Raw genomic sequence first — 19,540 nt, 5'->3', positions numbered from 1 at the left:
TGAGAGTGTTACAACCATTGAAGGCTCCAATCCAGCAACACCTCCCAGCAGAAAGAATTTCTCCTCTTCACCTCCCTCAAGCAATCACCCAATATTTCTATGATGAAACCAACAGCATATCATTACTTTGCACAAAATTCCAGCCTCGTGAGCTCATAGGAGAGAGCTCAATATATAGATGAATTGAGAAAGGATGAGTCAGCTTGCAACTGATGTGTAGCTGCCTTGTGTCCTCTCTCTCTTCAGTTGATCTTCAGTTCTTAAGTCCACTTGGAGAACCTTGCTTCCACTTGGAGAAACAGAGCCTCTGACTCATCACAAGGCGAAATCCCTGATCCAAGTGTCATTTTTGGAAGATTCCAGAGCAATGACTCAGTGTGCCACTTGTCCCATCTCGCTCAGCGCAGGTGGCCTTTGTTCCACTTGCTTTGCAACGCAGGTACACCATGGAGGAGTTGAGTTTCAGCGCAGAAGCCTAGTGGAGCACCTGCTTTGATTTCAGGATTGCTTGTTTTTGAGTGTTTTCAGGTGGAGAACTGATCTGAGAGCTGTTGGTTTCCTGACCTTGTTCCTCTAGGGGTAGGAACATCATGTTTAGGGACTTTGGATCCCTTGGATTATTGACAATTCATGCAAGGCACAAAATTGTCTATAAAAATATGGAAAAGGATTTGTGGGACAAGTTAGGGACTTTGTACCAATCTAAGTCTCTGGTGAATAAAATGTTCCTACGGAAAAAGCTGTATAACCTGAGGATGAAAGATGGAGACTCGGTGACAGAGAATCTAAACGAATTTAATACTATGGTAAGTCAGTTAGCGTCTTTTGATATTAAAATTTCAGATGAAGATAAGTGAATCAGTTTGTTTTTTTCTCTACCAGATTTGTGGGATAGTCTAGTTATTGCAATAGGTAGCAATGCAACTACCTTGCAGTTTGATGAAATAGTCTCATCCTTGTTGACAGAGGAGATGAGATGGAAAAATATGGAGAGAATGGTGATGCCTTGTTTGTATGAGGACGGTCCCAGAATAGAAACAGAAATAAGTCATCGAGTGGGAGATCTAAATCTAGAGGGAGATGTAAATCTCTAGAAAAACCTGTAAAGGTGGTGTGTTGGAAATGCGGAAAGGAAGGGCACTTCAAAAGGGACTATAAATCTAAAGCTCCTGATAAAGGAAAGGGATCTAATGATGCTCCTTCTGTAGAGGCGAAAACCACCTCAGATGAAGGTGGGGATGTGTACTTGGCTTCTTCAAGTACACATGTAGATCATGAGGCATGGTTGATTAACTCAGGTGCATCCTTTCACTTCACTCTCCATAGAGAGTGGTTCTGCGAGTATGAGAAATACGATGGTGGTGATGTCTTCTTGGGGGATGACAGGAAGGCTAGAATCGTTGGTCACGGAAAAGTAAAGTTGAAGTTGCAAGGTGGAAGGGTTAGAACACTTCCGAGTGTTCTGCATATTCCTGCATTGGTCATAAATCTTATTTTTGTAAGCAAGTTGGATGATGCAGGTGTAAAAACAGTGTTCGAGAAGGATACCTGCAAGATGGTTTGGGGAGCACTGGTATTGATGCGGGGAGTTCGGACTGGAACTCTGTACAAGCTACAAGGTAGCACTGTTGTTGATGGGTGCAACAGTTCTGTGGTTCTTGAAAGTGGAATTGAAAATCTAGTGGTCTCTGGAGAGAAGACCATGCTGTGGCATCAAAGGCTTGGACATATTGGAGAGAAGGGCCTTCGAATACTTCATGCTAAAGGTATGGTAGAAGGTATGAGTAATAGCTCTCTGGACTTTGATTTCTGTGAAAATTGTGTATATGGGAAGCAGAATCGGGTGAGTTTCCCCTCTGGTGGTAAGAGGGCGAAACAGATATTAGAGCTTGTGCACAGTGATGTGTTTGGACCTGTGAAGGTTCCATCACTAGGAAAGTCTGTGTAGTATGTATCATTTATAGATGACTTCTCAAGGAATACATGGATATATTTCCTTAAGAAGAAATCTGAAGTCTTTGACAGGTTTAAAGAATTTAAGGCTCTGGTGGAAAATCAGACAGAGAAGAAGATAAAGGTGTTGAGGACAGATAATGGTGGAGATTTTTGCAGCAAGGAATTTGAAGAATTCTGTAAGAAGTGTGGTATAGCATGGCAGAAGACTACTCCATATACACCTCAGCAAAATGGAGTTGTAGAAAGAATGAACAAGACATTGATGGAAAGGGCAAGAAGCATGCTCAGTGGTGCTGGGTTAGGACAGGAATTCTGGGCGGAGGCGGTGGATACTGCATGTTACCTGGTCAACAGGTCACCTTCATCAGCATTGGAGGATAAGACTCCGCAAGAAGTATGGACTGGTAAGAAAACCTCTCTTTCACATCTAAGGGTATTTGGATGTGATGCATATGTACATGTTCCAAAGGAGAAATGAACCAAGTTGGATATTAAATCCGAAAATTGCATCTTTTTTGGGTATAGGGATGGTTTAAAGGGTTATAAGCTTTGGAACCCAGTAACAAGGAAGGTTGTGTACAGTTGAGATGTGGTGTTCAGAGAGGTGAAAGATGTTATTAAACATGAAATCCAACCAAAGGAACCTGAGAAGATAGAGTTTGAGCTAAAGGAGGAAGAATTAGACTCTACAGCAGAGGAGGAATCAGAAGATGAAGAGCCACAAACTTCGGTTGTGAGAAGATCAATTCGAGAAAGAAGGCAGCCAGAAAGGTATAGTCCATCTGCTTTCTGTTCAAATTTTTCTTTGTCTGTTACTGATGATGATCCTAGAACTGTGAAGGAAGCACTGGATTCAGAGGATGGAAAACTCTGGAAAGAGGCCATGGTTGATGAAATGGCATCTTTTCACAAAAATGAGGTTTGGGATCTGGTGGAGTTGTCGGCTGGAAGGAAACCCATTGGTATTAAATGGGTGTTTAAAAAGAAGACAAATGAAGAAGGGAAGGTGGAGAAATACAAATCTCGATTGGTAGCAAAAGGATATTCCCAAGTGCCTAGAAATGATTTTGGTGATATTTTTTCTCCTGTTGCCAAGGTAACTTCTATTAGATTACTTTTATTTGTTGCTACTGCTTTTGATTTTGAGGTAGAATAGATGGATGTGAAGACAACATCTCTTCACGGGGATTTGGAAGAGGAAATCTACACAAAGCAACCTGAAGGCTTTGCGGTGAAGGGTAAGAAAGAACTGTAATGCAAATTAAAGAAGTCTCTGTATGGGTTAAAACAGTCACCAAGTATGTGGTATCAGAAATTTGATACATTTATATGGGGAAAATTTTAAGGATGGAAAATTTTCTTGAAGTTTAAAACATTGGCGAATCTCACTAATCCCTTATATGAAAATTATAAATGTTTATTGATATATTTGTAAAATTAATCAAATTTATAATTATTTTATATATAGTCTCTATATAATGTTGGCGATTTTTAAGGTAAAATAATTTTATATTCTAAAATTTGGGCGAATCGTCTTTTATAAAATTGGAAATTGGCGAATCTTTTTTGTGGAAAAATCATGGAAAATTAGCCCACTGGGCGAACATTAGCCCCTAAAATTTTCCATACTTGGCTTCACCAGAAGCAAAGCAGATCACTGTGTGTATTTTAAATTAATTGGTGACTGTGTTATTTATCTGGTCTTGTATGTGGATGATATGTTGCTGGTTGGAAATGACAAAGAAATTATCCAGGATTTGAAGACCTAATTGTCCTCCAAATTTGACATGAAAGATCTTGGTGCTGCAAACTATATTTTGGGCATGGAAATTAAAAGAGATCAGGCAAAGAGGAAGATCTGGTTAAACCGGAGGAACTATGTCGAGACAATAGTGTAGAGGTTTAATATGCAGGATAGTAAACCGGTGAAGGTTCCTATTCCTGTAGGTGTGAGGTTATATGCTGAACAGTGTCCCAAGACACAAGAAGAGGAAGAGGACATGTCTCGTGTTCCATATGCAAGTGTAGTCGGTAGCCTAATGTACGCAATGGTCTATACTAGACTAGACATTGCACATGCAGTGGGAGTATTGAGCAGGTTTATGTCAAACCAGGTAAGGAGCACTAGACAACAGTGAAGTGGGTTTTCAGGTATTTGTGTGGCACTAGTGATTATGGTTTGTGCTACCAAGGAAGACTAGGATTGGACAGAGTGTTGGATATTCGTGGCTTTGTTGATGCAGACTGGGTTGGAGATCTGGATCAGCGAAGATCTACAAGTGGGTATGTGTTTAACCTATTTGGAGGTGGAGTCAGTTGGATGAGTAAGAAATAATCTGTAGTGGAAATATCAACTACAGAGGCAGAATACATGGTATCCACTCATGCAAGCAAGGAAGCAGTTTGGTTGCAAAGATTGTGTTCAAATATGGGGTTGGTACAGGGAGCTATAAGGATAGACTGTGATAGCCAAAGTGCAATTTTCTTGTTAAAGAACCCTGCTTACCATTCAAAGACAAAGCACATTGATGTTCAATATCACTTTGTGAGGGATATGATAGAAGACAAAAAGGTGTTGTTGGTAAAGGTGGACACTTTGAAGAATACTGCAGATGCATTGAAAACATCTGTGAGCTCTAAGAAGTTCTCTTGGTGTAGAGAAACAATGGCCATTTTAGGGTTGGAAAAATGACTAAGCTCTCCTGTGGCCTCCTGTGGAAAGAAAACAACAAGTGGGAGATTGTTGGGTTGTGTTATATTCTTTCCACGACTAACCTACGTAGTGAACCGGGGGGTTAGAGGGGGGGCGAAGCCCCCCTTTCGTTGCGCCGATTATGCAGTGGATGGGTCACAGGGGGGTTTGAGGGGGGCGGGTAGCCCCCCTCTACGGGGTCTGGGGCAGTGGCCCCGGAAATTTTTTCTTGGACCCTATATTAGGTTGAGCGAACCTACCTATGGTTTTCGGTCCATGGTTTTGGACGCGATGGTTTTCGGTCCATGGTATTGGATGCTTCGGCATGTATAAATATGTATTGTAACATTGAAAGGAACATAATGAAAAATCAAGCTGGTAGTCCCGGTTTTGGGATCCAGTGGGAAAATCTCTGTGTATATGTGTTTTATGTGTTATGCTCTCGCATTGTTTATTTTCTATGTTTTACAATTCGTATGTAGGTAATTTCTGTTCGGGGTTAAAACCTTCACTCTTTGTTTTTATTTGATCCCCTTTCTCAAAAACTCGACCCTTGTGTGTCTCCTTAATTAGATTCCCCTTCTTGACTTTAGAACCTTAGCTATGATACCATGTTGAGAAATCTAGGGCATCAGTAGGTAGGTGATTTATCTACTTGTGATAGTATTTTTACTTCCTGATTACGATCTTCTCTTCTTGAGTTATTATTGTGTTATTTTCATCAAGATAATTACCAAATCATGAACAATAAAGGGACAAGGGACACAATATATATTCTTTTCAGCTAGGGCCAAAACCTCTCACCCTTTGAGAGGAAAACTCAAACAAAATTCTTCTTATATATCTTCAATTGAAGAATACCAAGACCATAAAAAATACACTTGACACTAGAGTCCTCCCAAGACCAAGTCACTAGCCTCTTCTTCAACCCTGCTCTTCCTCTTACTTCTCGGCTTCCTCTAGAATTTCAGCCTCTCCTTGTCGTTTTGCAACTCCTTTTCTTAACAACAGAAACCCTAGATCAAAGTTTCTACTTGAATAGACTCCTCCTTGAAGGAGATTCTTTCCTTTCTTACTCAGGTTCCTATAGCGTAGATTTCCACCCAAACAAGAGCACTTCAATGTGACTGCAATCCTTAGACCTCCTCTTAAGACCTTTGGATATGCTACCTTCACACGTGTGGGGTGAACTAGCCAAAAACAATCCACAACTATCTCCGCTCTCATTCCTCCTTGCTTCGCTAATGAATATGCTTCTTTTATTATGTTTTGTGCACTTCTTTTGTAGACTTGCTTCATCAAATTTCTTTTATTCTCATGAGGTCAAGTATGGGTATATATATTGGTTTTTCCATGTCCATTAGCCTGACATGATCTTCTAGAATAGGCCGACATGATCTCTTAGAGAAAGGCCGACTTCATCTTCTAGATTATTCCTTCGTTGTAGGTCGACTTGATGAGGGCTAGTGACAAGGTCTTGGAGGATAACTTTACATAGACAAGTATGACTCTTTAAAATGTGTAACATGTCTTCATGACCATGACTCTTTTAGACTTTTATGACTGGATGACAATTTCCATAAGGGATCTCAACGGGAGCCTCAACTAAAGAAAATCTCTTTCTCATGAAACCCATGATGCAAGCATTACAATAATTTTATTTTCTTTCTTTACATCTGTTACATAAAATCATAATTACATATCATTATGAAGATCGAACCTAGTTACACTTTTCAACAAATATTGTGTTATTCAAGCACAACCATCCAAACACCTTAAGTTTATATGGTAATTTCCATTGCCACAAAATATTGTACCACCATAATGATCTGGTCTCACACTCTAATTTGCAATAATCTTATATACCTCTTTTATTGTGATCGATACACTAATAGTTGATCCATTCCATTGTGTAAAGTCCTCTTCTTGATTCAATATCACCCTAGCCAGTAAGAGGTTTTGTATGAAACAGTTCCAAATGTATGCCTCAAATCCATTGAAACCCAGATCAATAGCCAACATCCAAATTGTACAATTACCAAATGCATTAACCCCCTTTGAGACCTGATTAATGTAATATATTCCTCTATTATGTAGCATACACACAAAATGTTGTAGAAATTCCATTTCATAAGTGAAACCTGTAATCTTATCAATCCCAATCCACACCTTCATCATGTTACCAACCTTCCAAATTGCATTCTCCAACAACCATTTCCTAATAGAAAGAAGTGACCTCTAGACAACTGATATATTCTTAGAAGAACTAACTGGTTGACAAATCCACTCCTTAGTTTGAGTTTCCATCAAATATTTATCATGAATAACCTCCTACCAAATACCTTCACCAAATAGTGCACGACTGAGACTTTTAAGCACCAAAGTCCAACCAAACAATTGAAGGTTTTTTAACTCCCAACTGCCAACATGTTTACGGATAGAAATATTCTCTAGAATGACCAAATCATTTTTTTTATGAGCACTTGATATAGCCTTGGTAATAATAAGTTTGAACAATTTCAAAATAGATTTGGGAAACAAAATGATATGCATCTAATAAACTACCATATTTTTCAAGAATCAAACCCCCCCCCCAATGATAATCCATCTATGAGTCCAAGTAGAAAGTTTCCTCTCGAATTTTCCCACAAGCCATTTCCAATCTTCTACCTTATAGTTATTTGGATTTAACATGAATCCCAAGTATTTAAAACCAAGTGATAAAGATTGCACTTTGATATCAAATAGCTCCACAATCTCATTGCAAATCATAGGATCCACTTCATTCTCAATCAAAATAGACTTGTCTTTGCTAATGCCCAACCTTGTGGTAGAGAAAAATCTGTCAACCACATTATAAAAATTCCACCACTCCATCAAAGCTCCCAGCCCAAGTAAAAGAACATTGTCCACAAAGAAGAGATGAGAAACAATGATGTGTTTTGAAACTTGAATCCCCAAAATTCGGTTATTAAGCTTCTCCTCGGGTAAAATCCAACTCAGACTCCCAATAACAATAAAAAATAGTAAAGGAGACAAAGAACAACCCCGACAAAAACCTCCAGAAGCATTTAAAAAGTGAGTAGGTATATCATTGACCAATACTGCAAACTAAACAAAAGTAATACACACCATGATCCACTAAACAATATTAAAGGTGAGATCAATCTTGACTAGTGCCAATCACAAAATGACCAATCCACAAAATCATAGGCCTTAATCAAATCTAACTTAAGAATGAGAGCATGTAGATGCTTAGTTTTGGTAGTATGCAAACATCCTTGAGCCACTACAATGGCATCATGAATATGGTGTTGTTACAAAAATCCAAATTGCTCCTGAGAGATGGAAACTGACAAATTATCCCTCATTTGCATAGTAATAATCTTGGATATCAACTTATATACCAAATTTCATAAGGAAATGGACCTAAAGTATTGAAATGTACATGACTTATTAGTCTTCGGTGTTGGAAATACTGAGAGGGGGGTTGAATCAGTGTTCCTTAGAAATTAACACTTTTTAAATCTTTCAGAGCATTAGTTAACCTTCAATTATTATTAATGTTTATGAACTAAAAGCTGTAGACAATAGAACACAATAGCAACAAGAATTTTATGTGGAAAACCCCCTTCGGGTCAAAAACCACCGAACGTTTTTCTAATAAATTCTTTAATCTCCGGCCCCAATTGGAATCAAATTTACAACTTCCTAGAATTCTAGAAAAGCATTCTTCTCCGATTCCCACTGGAAGGACGTCCCAATACCTTGGTTTCTTCAGTACTCAACTAAATGGATACCCCAACATCCTAGACTGACCTACCACCCTGAAGTTTTCATAGGCTCTAACCTTTAGGTGACTTCATGCAACTTCCTAACACCTCTCTGCCACCCTATAAGCCTCTTTAAGAGTTCAAAAACCTCAGCAGTATTTACTGATTCGTTTCCAAACCTGAGAACCAAACTGGTTGCTAATCAAAATGCTTCCCGATCCCAAGTGCTTATGTTGTCTATCTCAGAGCAACAAAATGATGCTTTGACAAGGAATAAAGATTACGGGAATCCATAGCTGTTGAATAACAAGGGTAATCAACAACCTAGTAGTTCGACAACAACTTTGACCGAAGTTGTGCCACCCATCATTCTTGAACCAATGATAAAGCCGCCAAAGGGAGTAGTACACAAATCGACATTTAATCCTCGTGCCAAAGTAGCACAAAATTATAATATAGTAGAGGACCTGGCCCAATCGCCATCCGCTATGTCGACACTTGGGGTACCGCAAAATTACCTCTCCCAAAAGCATGATCTATTATCAGTAATAGGTGGGATTGACCCAACCGATTCCAATCTTGTATCCTTTAATCACAAAGGATATGACCCTCAGTTACCAGCTCAACTATCTTTCACTATTAAAGTGAAAGACCTCAACAAAACTGTTCATCGAACAATTATTGATGAGGGGGCATCTACATGTATTATGTCGATGAGTTGTTGGAAAAATTTAGGCTCACCACCCTTGTCGTGATCGTCAACAATGTTAAAATCATTTGATGGACGATCATACACTCCATACAGGATTTTAAGTAACTTACAAGTTGAACCGGGGGGAAAAATAGTAGAAATTGATCTTGAAGTAATCGACGGAAACCTTGATTACAACATCCTACTGGGAAGGCCCTGGATATATGACATGGCCACATTTGTGTCGACCTACTTCAGAAAGATTGCATTTCTCTTCCAAGGTGGAATTACAATCGTCGACCAACAAACATTTCTCCCCAACAGTTCACAAGTTACGAAAAGCATTCCAATGATCCATGGAAGCAATCATTCACTTCAAAATATTGGAGTATGCCTCCTAAAAGACCTTGCCTTAATGGGTACTTTTTCCCTACCACCTCCGAGTAATCTGGTGGAAATGGCGACAGTGGAAACCTGCAGTATGAAATCTTCTATATCTAATGGATTCGGAAGATTCCTAAACATTTTGTCAGCATAGATCATCGCCATTTTAGAAATATTTTAGCAATCAATTTTCTTGGCCTGGGGGAAAACCCAAATCAACTCTCATCGAGTGTTTGGATAGATAGGTCTAAGGAATATGGCACCTCTTCAGATCCTTGGTCGCATATACATTCTACAGACGAAGGAATCATTCAATCAATGATGATAGGAGAGGCACCATGGGAAGATTACCACCATCACTCCCATCTTCCGGATTACCACGAAGATTATTCCAGCAACCTTAATCATCCTTCAGTATTTGATTTGCTATCAAATACTGTAAATACGGTGGATTTTGAGGATGGTTCTTATCTCGTGTCGACCTCGTTAAAAAATGAAACAAGGAGTCATGAGGATAGTTCTTTTACTGTGTCAACCTGATTAAAAAATGAAACAAGTCCCTTTCCAAATCGAGTCTTTGATTATAGTCTCGTAAAATCAAAGTCGATTCTTTCAAAGATCTCAAAGGTAAACCTTCATTCCAACCACCGAGTTGAACGCAATTAAGCTTGGGGGGCATGCACCTCGATTTGCGTTATTATGCTGGGGGCATGCAAACTTATCACAAGCAATGTTTCTGCAGGATTCAAGCTCGTTAAAAAATAAACCCGCCTCGAGTAGTTTTAACGTGGACTTCAAGCTCGTTAAAAAATAAACATAAGCAATGAGAAAATGTTCCTCCATAGTTTAAGCTCATTTTAAAATAAAAAATGAACCAATTTCCGGTAAATAACCATCGTGAATACATTATCATCAGCCTTTGAAGCCTTGGTCGTGTTCTCATCATCACCTCCACTCTGTATTGGCCGATCATTCACCTACACTTGATTGTTTACCCTTTTTGAGGAACAACTACGAAGAGTGATCCTGTTAGCCATCCTTGTAACACTGCCATGATTGGAAAATTCCAAACCTTACCTGGAATCAGTTGCTACCCTAATTTATCACTCATTCCTCAAAAGACGAGTCTCATTTAAGCTCTTTTCAACTGACTCGTAAAATATGAAAAGATTGCCAAGCCATTGGCCTCTCTAACTCGTAAAAGTGACCGGAAGTGCTATCCCTCCTTTAGATTTTAATATTTTTTGGAACTGAGGGATTATTACACAAAAAGATCGAGCGCTTGCTTTGTTCGGCTCGTTAAAATTACTGAAAATTCATCCCTTTTGTATTATTTTATACTTTTTTAGACTTAAGGGATTAGATGACGAAAAAGGATTTTTGGAGTTTCTTTTACATCCCTTTTCAGACTCTCTAAAATTGAAAAGGACTGAGTTATCTTTGTCGTTAAACTCGTTAAAACCGAATAGCAACAAACTTGTCCATAACAGAAAAGAATGAGTTTCACTATCGCTAGGCTCGTTAAAACATAGCGATGTGTTTGCCTGAAGGTCAGATTATAGAACAAGCATATGTTATCCTCCTCAAGCTTGACAAAAATAAATAGGTACTAGTCAGCAATGACTGGGGAAAAATTGGGAAGAAAGCTTGAAGAAACTTCATTGGTAGCAAGTCACTCTTGAACATGACACTTTCACTCCGCGTCCAAGTCAGGTTGGGTTGTTCCATTCACTGGTCACATCACCATGGCTCCGTCACACCATCCATATTTGGGGTTAATGCTACCAATCCATCATGTCAGTGTCGCCAGTATGTTCAAGAGAAGTCACTCAAAGAATTCACCTGTGTCTCACCCACTGCAATACATTCACGCTCCATTCTTTTATGACCGCCACCCTGAACCTTATGTCATCAGATTGTTTTCACCTCCATTAAAATCATTTGCTCCGTTCCGTGTCATTGATGTGGGATTCACGAAGGCCCTCCTATGACGGATCGCTTCTTGTCGACATCAGCTCATTATCCAAGAAGTTGATCTAGGAACAACCCTTTTAGTACTTTGAAGCTTGCATGCCTCAATGGCAAGTTTCTCACTTCCGGTGACAGGTTTACATCAATGGCCTTTGACCGAATGATTTTGCGTGGTGTTCGAAGCCAAGTCCCTTATTCACACCACGTGAATTGTACTGTAGTACCTTGAGGGTCATCATCATTCTCGGTGATTCCTCTCGTGCCTGTTAACGACTTACATCATTGGTTGGTAATCACGCGATGTCTTTCCATGTTCGACTCCAAAACATTTCTCACATAGATCGACTTGTACTTTGAGTGAAGATCGAATGAGAATGAAGAACCTGGATCTAGTTTCATCCATCTGGGCTGCGATATATATTCAGGAAAATAAAGACATCAAATGTACATCATTTCTGCACAGATAATCATCCAATCTAAGGGATGATGGCTCTACCAAAATCATCAGTCTACACTCAGACGATTGTCTGTCCTATGTAAATGAAAATGAATTTATAAAGCTGAGCATGGGAAATTCCCGCCTCAGCTAGATCATGAAAATATTATGAAGATAATGTATTGTATTGTATCTTATTACAGGTCGCCTTCCAGCTTGAAAAACTTCGGATCCTCATGATAAAGCATTTCACCCGACATAAAAAATTAACGACCTCATGCTTTAGGGGGCAACTGTTATAGACATTTTGGGGCACTACAGCCCCAATCATAAGTGTCCATAAACCAAGGGCTCCTAAGTCCCTAAAGGTGTTGTTCTGACCCCTAAAATAACTAGGTCAACTGATTACAGCATCTCCCAGAAGTTCTCCATGAAAAACTACTCAGAACTGGTCAAAACGGGACCATTTCACCTGCTCCATAGGCAAAGTGCGTTGCATCCCACCTGAATACACACAGTAGGTGCGATGCATGTTAAAAATCCTTTCTATGGGGTGCGATGGGCGAGAGTGGACAAATGGCAGGGTCAATCGACAAGGTGGAGGAGCATGGAATCTTCCAGAAACTTTTCCTGTGACACTTGCCTCTCTGCATTCGACCAGGGATGAGTAAGAGGTCATCAATCTCCAAGTGGAATCAAGAACTACCAGAGGGAGGACACTAATCAAATCTCAAAAGCTGACTCACTCCCCTTGCAAACATCTATATATGGATCCCTCATCCCAGAGATCCAGAGGCTGGAATTTTGTATCTTGTAAGGAAGTGTTGCTGGTTTCTTGGTGCAATATCATAGTGTTGGGTGATCTAAGCTTTTCATGAGGTGAAGAAGGGCTTCTTACTGAGAGGATGATGTTGGGTCAGAATAATTGGTTGTAATTCTCTTGGCTCTTTCGTGATTATCAATAAAGCTATTCAAGTTTTCCTCCACATTTTTGTATGATTAATGTTTGGTGCACTTGTGTGGTCAATGTACATCTGGTCCTATATTATTTATGATAATAGATCTATGTTCGTGGATAGTATTATGTTGCTTTGATTCTACAGGTGCCCTGTGAAGTTGGGTGAACAAGGAAGTGAGTAGCAAAAGATCTATCAGAAGGGAGAGGAATCGAACAAGGAACCAAGCGCAAGACAGAGGTTGGTCTCCTTTATTTTTCTCTCATCTATTTCTCATAAAGGAAAAAGAAAGTAGTTTTAGTTTGTTTGTTTCTAAGGTAGCTACTAGCCTTAGTGGGATTAGCAGCTCTGCATAGACACTATTGCCGGTAACATAATGGAAGGAGCCCAATGTGGTGCTCAGTCCTGATAGATCCTCTCAGGGATGGCTTGAATCTCTCAATCTCTTTGGTGCTCGATGCTACCTTTGGTTAGCTCGGCCATCTGTCTTCTTTTTGCTTTTTGCTTCACTGTCTTTTATTCGTTTTCTCTGTTTTCTTCCTCTTCCTCTCTTCTCTGTCTTCGGTGTTCCATGTCTTCTGCTTTGTCTGTTCATGGCTTTAAAGCCATTCGATCCAATGGCTATTTGATTCCCCTTCCACCTTCGTCGGATCGCTTGCTGTAGCATTGCTTGGAGTTCCCTGTCTCGGAATCATCATCTAGCTCACAGGGAGTGGCCACTTGTCCTCCTGCAAACTGCGCCAGCTTGCTTCGTCGGTTCAGTTTTTCAGTTACGTCGTGGAATGAGTCATCCGCCACCTTGGCGGTCAAATAATACCTCAAATTCTTATAGATCGCGGCTTAATCCCCTGTCGATTCCGGTTTCCCCATCGAGCGCGATCTCAACCGTTAGATCTGGATCCCCCAGATCCAACGCCATTCACTCATTTCGCGCGGTTGACTTGCTCGACCGTTAGCACATGATGAGCGATGATTTTCTCTCTCCTCCACTTGCCACGCATCGGGTGCTGAGTGGAATCGTTCCGTTTTCGCCAAATCTGCTTACCGCCCAAGGGTGCCCCCGATAAATACTGCCGCTTTTGGAGTGCGGGTCCTGCCTTTGCCTTTAGCCTTTTTCCCCACGGTTTTCCCGTCTCTCATGCGACCGAGTGCTTAGGGCCTCTCCTTCTCGAGGGGTTTTTCCCAGCGATGCGCGATTAGCACTAATCGCACATCAAAAACTGCCTCCTTTTCCCAAGTCGGGCTTCTGAGGGGCTTGTTTCGCCTCCTGCGCAGTCTCCATGGGCCTCAGTCAGCGCACTTTGACCGAGGTCCTTGTTGTTCCACGTTGGCTGCCAACTGCCACTATTCAGAAGTGTTTATGATCGCTCTATGCTCTTTGAATTTGAAGTTTGTCCCGATCTAATACAGTCATGATACTTTGAGTTTTCCTTCATGGATCCAATTCGTATCACGACCTTCCCACTGAAAAGCTTTTGCACCACCTAAATTTGGTTTTCAAGCATCGACTAAGTGAGGATACTACTATCTCACTTGTCCAATCTCAATCCAATTTGCACTGCTTGACTTTGAACCCTTGAGCCCTACTTTGAGGTACTCAAAATCTCCCCTGCGTGTCGTCCTCACCTTCCTGTCCAACACTGTGTCTTCCTGCAATTCATTAAGATATTCAGGTAGTAGGTTATCAATAGAAGGTAATTGACTTTTCTCTTCAGGATCCTCATTCATTGAAGGTTCAAACAATCTCAAGAAATCTGCATTTACGACTGAGTAGATGTGCATGTAAGCTGGTAGATCAAGGTGAAAAGCATTCTCACCAATCTTCTGGAGTATCCTAAAAGGTCCATACCTGATAGGCTTTAGCTTTTTACCTTCACCTTGCATCCTGTCTTTGCTGATATACAGCCAAACCTGGTCACCAACTTGGAAACTATGCTCCATCTGATGCTTGTCATGCCTAGCCTTGTATTTGGCTTGGCTCTTTTCCAGCTATCCCTGTACTGCCTAGTGGATCTCTTGGATTTGTTCAATGAACCTAGTTGCCTTGTCCACATCACTGTATCCATAAACTATGGTATCTTTACCAAAGACAAAATCTAAAGGAGACCTTGGTGTGAAACCAAAACAGGTCTCAAAAGGAGATCTATGTGTAGAAGAATGTTTGGCTCTATTGTAAGCATGCCGCACATAACACAAATGTTCATCCCAAAGCTTAGGATGTTTGCTACAATATCCTCTAAGTAACTAGATCACTGTCCTGTTAACTATTTTTGTTTGGCCATCAGTTTGTGGATGAAAAGCTATGCTTTTCTTTAGTTTGGTGTCCATCAGTTCCCACAGACTTGACCAAAACTTCCCCACAAATTGGGTGTCTCGATCAGATACAATAGAATTGGGTAATCCAAAATGAACCCATACATGTTCAAAGAACAATTTTGAAGTTTGTTCAGCTGTAATCTGTTTATTACAGGGTATCAAAATACACATCTTGCTGAACCTATCCACTACAACATATAGATAATCATGACCTTTCCTAGATTTGGGCAGTCCTCCAACAAAATCCATGGAAACAATTTCCCAAGGGTGAGAAGGAACTGGTAATGGAGTGTACAAGCCTAGTCTGTTGTTGGGCTTGCTTTTAGCACACATAGTACACCCTCTTACATATCTAGAAACTGTCTCATTCATTTTTGGCCAATAACAAAATCTTTGCAGCTGTGCAACTGTTTTACTTACCCCAAAGTGACCTGATATCAGAGAAGTGTGTGCTTCTCTAATTATCTTTACTCTCTTAGTTTGTGGAATACAGAGTTTCCCACAATGATATAAGAGTCAGTCCTTTACATGATAATCCAATTCTTCTACTCTTTTTCCTTGACTTAAAGTTGCATATACATCTTTAAAGTCTATATCTTGAGCATATTGTTCAATGTAGCTTTCATGTAGCACAGAATTATGCTTAAGTATAGTAGATGCATTTATAATGGGTCTAGATAACATGTATGCAACTTTATTATGTATGGCCATTTTATATCTGATGACTAAATGAAACTGTTGTAGAAAACCCATCCATTTGTAGTGTATTGATTACTGCAACTTAGTTTGGGAGTGTAGATCTTGAAGTGGTTGATGATCAGTATGTATTACTGTCTCTTTGCCCATTAAGTAATGTTTCCACTTTTTCACACTCTAAACTAATGCATACAATTCTTTATCATATGTAGGATAGTTAACTACTGCAGGATTAAAAGTCTCAGAATGATAACATATGGGTTTACCGTGTTGTGTCAACACTGCTCCCATGGCATAGTCACTGGCATCTGTGTGGATCTCAAATGGTCTTTGCAGATCAAGAAGTGCTAGTATAGGTGCTGTACTAATCTTTTCTTTCAAGGTGTTGAAGGCTTTTTGATGTTTTCCTCCCCACTGAAACACCTTGTTCAATACTGTTAAAGCATGTAAGGGTGTTGCAATTGAGGAAAATTTAGGAATGAACTTCCTCCAATATTGTGCTGCTCCTAAGAAGCTTCTCACTTCTGTAGCAGACTTGGGTTTAGGCCAGTTTACAATGACTTCCACTTTAGAGGGATCTGTTTTCAATTCATCACCCCCTACTATATGACCCAAATAATTTAGAGATGTTTTGCCAAATTCACATTTTGAGAGTTTAACATGAAGTTTTTCTCTTTTCAAAACATCTAGTGCCTGCTTAACATGCTTTAAGTGTTCTTCCCACGTTTTACTAAAAATCAGAATGTCATCCAGATACACAATAACAAAATCATTAAGAAAAGGTCTGAGTACATCATTCATTAATCTCATGAAAGTAGCAAGAGCGTTAGTTAATCTAAAAGGCATAACCAGCCACTCATACAATCCCAGCTTTGTTTTGAAAGTAGTCTTCCATGCATCTTGCTCTGCAAATTTGACCCGATGGTATCCACTTTGCAAGTCTAGCTTGGTGAAATAAACAGCTTCCTTCAATTGATCTAAAAGATCATCTATGCGAGGAAGGGGATAACATTTTTTTATTGTTATCTTAATCAGTGCTCAGTAGTCAATGCACATTCTCCACGAGCCATCTTTCTTTCTCACCAAAACAATTGGTGACCCACATGGTGATGTGCTAGGCCCGATGAACCCTTTCTCGAGCAACTCCTGCACCTGCTTCTTGATTTCAACATTCTCTAAAGAAGACAACTTGTACATTCCAATGTTAGGCAATGGAGCATCTTGCTGCAAAGTAATATCATGTACTATTTCCTTTTTGGGTGGTAGACCTTTAGGTTCTTGAAACAAGGCATCATACTTTGAAACAAACTTTTCTATATCAGCCTGTTGTTTAGCATTATAGCCCTCAAATACATTGGTTTTGTCAGGTTTATTTTCCTTTACAACCATCAGTAAGAATTGTTTGCATGAATTTGTCATTCTTTTCATCTGCCCTGAGTTTATGAGAGTATAATTATTCTTGAGCTTATGAGCTCTTACAAAATATTCAATTCCATCTTTAACAAGTAGATGCTTGTTCTCAGCTCTATAGAAAATAGCCTTTCTATCATACAAGTAAGGACTTCCTAAAACAATTCCACATATATCCAAAGGAATTATGTCTAACTCAACCTCATCTACAAATGCTGACCCAAAAGAGAACTTGAGTTTGCACTGTCTAGTCACTTGTAGTTGTGCTTTATCATTCAACCATCCTAATGGGTATGGTTTCTTGTGAGATGTAGTTGCTAATCCCAATTTCTTTACAATTGCTTTAGAAATTAAATTTACTTGTGAGCCACTATCAAACAAAGTATCAATCTTTTGATATTTGGAAACAACTTGAATATGGAAAAGCTCATGTCTTTTTCTCTCATTCTCTTCATCAATAATAGATTGAGCAGAATTACAAGTAGATGCTTTAGAATTCTTACCTTTTGTACCTGTGGCTCCAATGGTTGTTTCATCTCTCGAGTCTAAAACCAAATCTTTCTGAATAGCTGCAGCAGTCTTATTCTTCTTGCCCTCAAACTTCTTAAGTCTCAGCTCTATATGTAGAATCCAACAATGCTCACCATCATGCCCATCCTTTTTACAGTGAGTGCATGAAGCTTTTCTTTTCTGTGTAGTGTTAGCCTTCCTTGCTTTCCACTTTTGCTTTCTTTTCTCCTCGCTCTTGCTTGCAGTGGGTTGGGATGGTCCCCCAACTTCTGGATTTCCATTATTTCCTCTAGCTTCTAGATGAGTATCTTGTACAGATACCTCATCTATACTAGTGGGATTAAACATGAGGATGGTATGCCTCATGTAGCTGTGCAGACCACCAATGTACTTCAAAAGAGTTTCTGGTGAGTCTAATGAGATTCATAGAATCAATGCTCTCTTTCTAAATTCTTGAGTGTACCCTTGCACACTTTTCCCTTTCAACTGCCAAAGAGTTTGCCAACTCATCATGGCTTGTTGCATGTAGGCCAATGGATAGAACTGCTTTTTGATTGCAGAAACAAATTCACTCCATATAGAGATAGTCTTACCATGTCTTTTCATGTCATCTTGGGTTCTACCTTCCCACCAAACCAAAGCAGTGCCTCCTAGGCGTAGGCTTGCTAGTTGAATTTTGCTCTTGTCTGAATCGATGATTTGTACTCTGCAATAAACATCAATTTGTCTAATCCAATTGTCCAACTTTTCTGCATTTAGCTCTCCATCATATATAGGAAAATCAAATTTAACATCTAGTTTGATCAAAGATGCTTTCTTGTTATGCACAGGGCTATTAGAAGGTGTGAGAAAGTTTTCCTCTTTCCCTTTTCCTTTTGAGTGGTCATGGAAGTGAGACTCATCTTCTTCTTTGTCTTTCTTAGAGCCTGATGAATCTTCATCCTTATGCTTTCTAAAGTCCCTATACATTTCTTCTACCATGGAATTTATGGCTAGGAAAATTTCTATGAATTGAGGGTCTGGTCCCACAGAACCTTCCTCTGACATTGTCTTCCGAGGATAGACTCCCCCAATTTTAGGATTAGTTTCAACCAACTCTCCTTCTCCTAATTTTAACTTTGATATAGTGAGCATTCAACAACTAAACCAACACAAGCTTGTCTAACCTTTACAACCTAAAGCTCTGATACCACTTGATTTGAAAATCACCCTATAAGTGATCTCAGTTAATAATTATTGAATGAAGGTATTACAAACTCATGTGCTGATGTATGTCTATGTTATTTAGGCAACAGATAGATTAGATTACAAAGACACAGACACTTGGAATGGAAGACAACAGAGAAACACAGTAAGCAAATACAAGAACACAAGAAATTAATAAGGAGTTCACCCTATCCTCCAAGGCTGCATCTCTGGTCTAGCTCTCACTGGTGGCCTTCTTTTATTGTGTCTTAAAGCAAAGAATTACAATGAAGGAGCCAAGTATGAGTCTCCTGAAACAAAATTTGCTTGGCAGGGTGGTTCTTGGATTCCCCAAGCCACTAGAGTGCACACATTCTTTTCCTTGCCAGCTCTTGACCTTTCTGGTCTTTAATGGAAGGAGCCCAATGTGGTGCTCAGTCCTAATAGATCCTCTCAGGGATGGCTTGAATCTCTCAAGCTCTCTGGTGCTCGACGCTACCTTTGGTTAGCTTGGCCCTCTGTCTTCTTTTTGCTTTTTTCTTCATTGTCGTTTCTTCATTTTCT

The sequence above is a fragment of the Pinus tabuliformis genome, chromosome 2_1 (assembly GCF_031772625.1).
Source record: "Pinus tabuliformis cultivar Carrire ecotype Pingquan chromosome 2_1, CPIR1, whole genome shotgun sequence".
Taxonomy (NCBI): Eukaryota; Viridiplantae; Streptophyta; class Pinopsida; order Pinales; family Pinaceae; genus Pinus; species Pinus tabuliformis.
This window is presented reverse-complemented; position numbering follows the sequence as displayed.